Below are 7,221 nucleotides of genomic sequence, written 5' to 3'. Positions count from 1 at the left end.
CACTGTTTACATTAGCAAAGACTTGGAATTAACCCAAATGTCCATCAATGATAGACTGAATAAAGAAAATGTGGCACATATACACCATGGAATACTATGCAGTCATAAAAAAGAATGAGTTAATGTCCTTTGTGGGGACATGGATGAAGCTGGAAACCATCATTCTCAGAAAACAAACACAAGAACAGAAAACCGAACACCACATGTTCTCACTTATAACTGGGAGCTGAACAATGAGAACACATGGGCACAGGGAAGGGAACATCAAACTCCGGGACCTGTGGGGTGGTGGCAGGGCAAGGGGAGGGAGAGCAATAGGACAAATACCTAATGCATGCAGGGCTTAAAACCTAGATTACTGATTGATAAGTGCAGCAAACCTACCATGGCACATGTATACCTATGTAACAAACCTGCACATTCAGCATATGTATCCCAGAACTTTAAGCAAAATAAAATTAAATTAAATTTAAAAAAGAACCAAACAAATTTACAAGAAAAAGAAAACATTAAAAAGTGGGCAAAGAACATGAACAGGCATGCAGTCAACAAATGTGAAAAAAAGCTCAACATCACTGATCATTAGAGAAGAACAAATTAAAAACCACAATGAAATACCATCTCACACTAGTCAGAATGGCTATTGTTAAAATGACAAAAAACAACAGATGCTGGTGAGACTGTGGCAAAAAAAGAACGCTTATACACTCCTGTCGGGAGTGTCAATTAGTTCTACCATTGTGGAAGACAGTGTGGCACTTTCCTAAAGATCTAAAAATAGAAATACCATTTGACCCAATAATCTTACTATGGGTACATACCCAAAGAAATACAAATCATTCTATCACAAAGACATATGTACACTTATATTTATTGCAGCACTATTCACAACAGCCAAGACACAGAATCAACCTAAATGCCCATCAATGGTAGACTAAATAAAGAAAATTTCATATATATACATCATGAAATACTATGCAGCCATAAAAAATAAGGTGATGTAATTTGTAGCACCAAGGATGGAGTTAGAGGCCATTATCGTTAGCAAACTAATGCAGAAGCAGAAAACCTAATACCACACTTTGTTACTTATAAGTGGGAACTAAATGATAACGTGTGGATACATAGAGGGGAACAAAACATACTGGGGCCTATCAAGAGTAGAGAGTAGGAGGAGGGAGAGAATCTGGTAAAATAACTAATAGGTACTAAGCTTAATACCTGCGTGATGAACTCATATGTACAACAAACTCCCATGACACAAGTTTAACTATGTAGCAAATCTGCACATGTACTGCTGAACTCAAAAGTTAAAGTAAAAAAACAAAACAAAACAAAACAAAACAAAAAACACTATTGAGTACATCAAAACTTTTTTTTTTTTTTCTGGTGGAGTATTTCTTTTTTTATATTTTCATTTTTAAATTTTTTAAAATACTTTCCACTTTTATTTTAGACTCAGGTGGGTACATGTGCAGGTTTGTTACATGGGTATGTTGTGTAATGCTGAGGTTTGGGGTATAATTGATCTTATCACCCAGGTAGTGGGCATAGTACCCAACAATTTTTCACTCCTTCTCCGCCTCCCTCCTCCCCTCTCTTGTAGTCCACAGTGACTATTGCTTCCATCTTTATGTCCATGAGTACTCAGTGTTCAGCTCCCACTTATGAGAACATGGATGCAACTGGAGGCCATTGTCCTAAGCAAATTAACACAGGAACAGAAAACCAAATAATGGCTTCCAGCTGCATCCATGTTGCTGCAAAGGGCATTATTTTGTTCTTTTTAATGTCTGTGTAGTATTCCATGACAGATTCAGCAGCACATCAAAAAGCTTATCCACCATGATCAAGTGGGCTTCATCCCTGGGATGCAAGGCTGGTTCAACATTCGCAAATCAATAAATGTAATCCAGCATATAAACAGAACCAAAGACAAGAACCACATGATTATCTCAATAGATGCAGAAAAGGCTTTTGACAAAATTCAACAGCCCTTCATGCTAAAAACACTCAATAAATTCGGTATTGATGGAACGTACCTCAAAATAATAAGAGCTATTTATGACAAACCCACAGCCAATATCATACTGAATGGGCAAAAACTGGAAAAATTCCCTTTGAAAACTGGCACAAGACAGGGATGCCCTCTCTCACCACTCCTATTCAACATAGTGTTGGAAGTTCTGGCTAGGGCAATCAGGCAAGAGAAAGAAATAAAGGGTATTCAGTTAGGAAAAGAAGAAGTCAAATTGTCCCTGTTTGCAGATGACATGATTGTATATTTAGAAAACCCCATTGTCTCAGCCCAAAATCTCCTTTAGCAAAACTTTTATATGGTGGAGAAGCAGCTGTGTGGAGAACATTCTTCTAAAACGTTGAATAGCATATACAAAAGCCATGACACTTGGGGCCAAAATTAATGATTGTGGCAAAAACAAACAAACAAAAGCAGGCTGATAGCCTGAGTAAAAAACTTGGGAGTAAAATACTTTATTGAATAAGAGCTTTTAAAAGCTCTCACAAATACCAGGGAATCTACCAAGTTACATACATGCCCACAGCAAAGAACATGCTCAGAAAAGACCTGAGAAGACTATAAGCTTTAACATCTGACTTATGTTTAGACTTGATAAGGAAAGTGAAAGTTAAAGTAGAACTGTATATGGTCTAGCTAAGCATCAAAAGATTGCCACAACGCAAAGCCAGTCTGCAAATACCAGGAAAATATGTGCTCTTATTTCCTCTTAATTTGGAATGCTCCGTATGTTTAAGAAAAATCTTTTAATGACCAGCTGCTCACTAAACTGTAGCAGTACAGATTTCAAAGATCATGTAACAGAGAAATAGTCTTTACAAAATGTAGTTTAGAAAGTTACAAAATAAATGAACACCTACAATGCACAGCAAGTAAAAAAAAAAAAAAAAAATCCAGGGAAATATGGAGAATATGATCTGTAGAGCAGCTAAACTATAATATTCAAAATAACTATTTTTTAACAAAAGCTAACTATACAGGCAAAGAAACAAGAAAGTAAGGGTTAGTCAAACAAAAAGAGAGAAAAAAGGAAAATTACACAAAAAAACTAATTTTTTTTTCTGACAAATCACAGACATTAGACTTACTAAACAAATAAATCAACTCCGTTAAATATGCTCAATAAGCTCAAAAGAAAGCCCTAGGGGAAAAGAAATAATTATAATCCCCAAGGTAACCACTAAGAAAATAACTTAAAAATATACTGAAAAGGAAATGGGGAATCAAAAGGAATTACTCTGAATAATAAATTAAATGCAAAAAAAGGCTGTAATGAAGGGATTATGGTAAAATATAATACACAGCATATAGAAAGCAAATTTCAAAATGGCAGAAATAAATTTTCACTTACCAGTAATCACTTTACATTTTATTTTAGCCAAAAGAACAAGAATCAATCAGTAATCACTTTAATGTAAAAGAATTAAGCTCATCAATCAGATGGCAGAGATTGACAAAATGAAAACTAAAAAACCATGATCTACCTATATATTTTCTACTAAAGAATCACTCACCATCAGAGAAATGCAAATCAAAACCACAATGAGATACCATCTCACACCAGTTAGAATGGCAATCATTAAAAAATCAGGAAACAACCGGTGTTGGAGAGGATGTGGAGAAATAGGAACACTTTTACACTGTTGGTGGGATTGTAAACTAGTTCAACCATTATGGAAAACAGTATGGCGATTCCTCAAGGATCTAGAACTAGATGTACCATATGACCCAGCCATCCCACTACTGGGTATATACCCAAAGGATTATAAATTATTCTACTACAAAGACACATGCACACGTATGTTTATTGCGGCACTATTCACAATAGCAAAGACTTGGAATCAACCCAAATGTCCATCTGTGACACACTGGATTAAGAAAATGTGGCACATATACACCATGGAATACTATGCAGCCATAAAAAAGGATGAGTTTGCGTCCTTTGTAGGGACATGGATGCAGCTGGAAACCATCATTCTTAGCAAACTATCACAAGAAGAGAAAACCAAACACCGCATGTTCTCACTCATAGGTGGGAACTGAACAATGAGATCACCTGGACTCGGGAAGGGGAACATCACACACTGGGGCCTATCATGGGGAGGGGGGAGGGGGGAGGGATTGCACTGGGGAGTTATACCTGATATAAATGATGAATTCATGGGTGCTGACGAGTTGATGGGTGCAGCACACCAACATGGCACAAGTATACATATGTAACAAACCTGCACATTATGCACATGTACCCTAGAACTTAAAGTATAATAAAAAAAAAAAAAAGAATCATGATAGACATGAAGATAAAAATAGGGTGCAAGTAAGTATATGAAAATAGATATCCTATGCATATTTAGTAACCAATAGAAACCCGAGGTAGCAATATCAATAACTGACAAAATAGATATTATGTTTAAAATTATGATAAAAGGCAAAATAGGAGGTTATATATTGATAAAAGCATCAATTCATTAAAAATAGGTAAGATTTATATACTCACCTAATTATAGAGCCCCAAAATATATAAAATAAACGTTAAAAGAAATAAAGTCATAGAAAGCTCTACAAAATAGCTAGAGACTTTAATATGCCAATTAATAATGGGTAGAACTGCTGAGATCAATAAGAAAATAGAGGACTCGCACAACTCTATTAATCTATTAGACCCAATAGACACATACAGGACACTTTCTCCAATGAAAACAAAGTACATATTATTCTCAAGTACACATGCGGCTTTCTCCAAAATAAAGCATGTATTAGGCCAAAAAAAGAGTTTTAGGAAGTTCAAATGATTGAAATCTTACAAAGTATTTTCTCTAAATATAAGGGAATAAAACTAGAAATCAAGAAAAGAAAAAAATTTAACATGTGTGTAAATTAAACCACATACTTTTAAGCAATCAATGTTTCCATGAAAAAATCACAAAGAAAATTGGAAAATACTTTGAGATGATTAAAAATAAAGACAAATCATATTACAACTAACAAGATGGCCAAAGCAGTGCTCAAAGAGAAAGTGATAGCTGTAAATTCCTTCAGTGAAAAAAAAAGTCTTTAACTAATAATGTAACTTACACCTCAAGAAACTAGAAAATGTAGAATAATCTAAACCCAAAGATAGTATAAGAAATGATGTAATAAATATTAGAATAAAGACAAATGGCATAGACAATAAGAACACGTAAATCAATGAAACCAAATGTTTGTTTTTGAAAAGAACAACAAAATTCCCAAACAGAGAAGACACACATTGCTAAAATCAAAACTGAAAATGAGGACTATATTGTGGACATGATGGAAATTAAAGGTTTACAAAGGATTATTATGAATAACTGTATGGCAACAAATTAGACAACCTAGATGAGATAGGCTAATTTCTAGAAAGACACAAACTAAAGAAAATGGACTGAAAAATATGGATCATTCATAGAAACCTATAGTAACTTAAGATATTGAATAAGCAGAAAAAAACATTCACGCACACATAGACACCCCTCCCCCACCACACACACACACACACACACAAACACACAGAAGATCAGAAAGCATCAATGGTAATTTCTACCAAACATGTAAAGAGTAATTAACATTTCTTCTTAAACTCTTCCAAAAATAAAAAAGGTGGGACTATTTTTGTACTAATTTTACAAGGTCAGGATTACCCCAATACCAAAGCCAGACAAAGACACTTAAGAAGGAAATTATAAGCCAATATTACTTACGACCATAAATTTTTAAATCCCCAACAAATCACAATAAAACTTACGTGATGTCAGCACAATGGTAAAATAAAAGCAATCTGGCTTTACCCTACCCTACAGAAAACCAAAAACAACTACCCAGTGTCAAGATAAACACCAGGAATATCCCAGAACTATAAATACTGCCGAATCTAAACTAGGAGAGTGTTAAAAGGACCATGCCATGCGCTATGACCATGTAGGAATTCTCCCAGGATGCAAAAGTTTCCCAACATACAAAATCAATGACTGTAATATCCTACCTTAATGGAAAGAAGGAAAAACTCATATGATCATCTAAAATTGATGCAATGAAGCACCTGAAAAAGATTAACACCTTTTATTATAAAAAGTACTCACCATATTAGGAATGAAAAAAAAAGTTCCTCAAAGTGATATAAGGTATTTATATTTAAAAATATGTAATATAATAAACAGTTAAAGATTAAAAGCATTTTTCCTAATATTAAGACCAAGACAATGTCGACTCTTACCACTTATATTTAAAATTGCATTGGAGGTTCTGGACAGGAAAATTGAACAACAACCGAAAATAAAAATATCTACATTAAAAAATATATAAAGTTATTCATATTTTAAGATAATATGATCTCTGATCTTCTATATAGAACATATCAATGGATCTAAGAAAAATGATGAGTCAAGAAAGTAATTCAGCAAAGTTGCAGGATTCAAGATAAATACAAAAAGATTATTATATTTCTATAAACTAACATAAACCATATTAAAAAGGAATTAAGAAAACAGTTCCTCTTATGAAAGTACAAAAAAGAATATGCTTGCAAATAAATTTAAACAAGGGTTTGCAAGAACTGTACATTGAGAACTGCAAAACACTGCTAAAAAATCAAAGATCTAAATAAACAGAAAAAGTTTTTATACTCATGGATTGAAAAACAATATTAAGATGGCAACAATACCCAATTAAATCTATAGATTCAATTCACTCTCCATCAAAATCCCAGTGGCAGTTTTATTTTGCAGAAATAAAAATACTACTTCTAAAGTTAATATAAAATTGCAAGAGACTTCAAATAGCCAAAACAACTTTGAGAAATAAAACAAAGTTGAAGGACACCCTTCATGACTTCAAAACTTACTATAAAGCTACAATAATTTTTAATAATGTGATGTTGGGAGAAGATAGAAATATAGATCACTGAAATAAAATTTCTAAAATAAATCCTTAAATCGATGGTCTACTGATTTTGACAAGGATGCCAAGACATTCAATAATAAAAGGAAGTTCTCTTCTTTAAATGATACTAAGACAACTAGATAGCCACATGAAAAGAACAAAGTTAGGCCATTTCCTCACGCCACATAAAAAAAAATTATCTCAGCCGGGCGCGGTGGCTCGTGCCTGTAATCCCAGTACTTTGGGAGGCCGAGGCTAGTGGATCACCTGAGGTCAGGAGTTAG

This window comes from Colobus angolensis, unplaced genomic scaffold, assembly GCF_000951035.1.
Source record: "Colobus angolensis palliatus isolate OR3802 unplaced genomic scaffold, Cang.pa_1.0 Scaffold161, whole genome shotgun sequence".
In the NCBI taxonomy this organism is placed as follows: domain Eukaryota; kingdom Metazoa; phylum Chordata; class Mammalia; order Primates; family Cercopithecidae; genus Colobus; species Colobus angolensis.
This window is presented reverse-complemented; position numbering follows the sequence as displayed.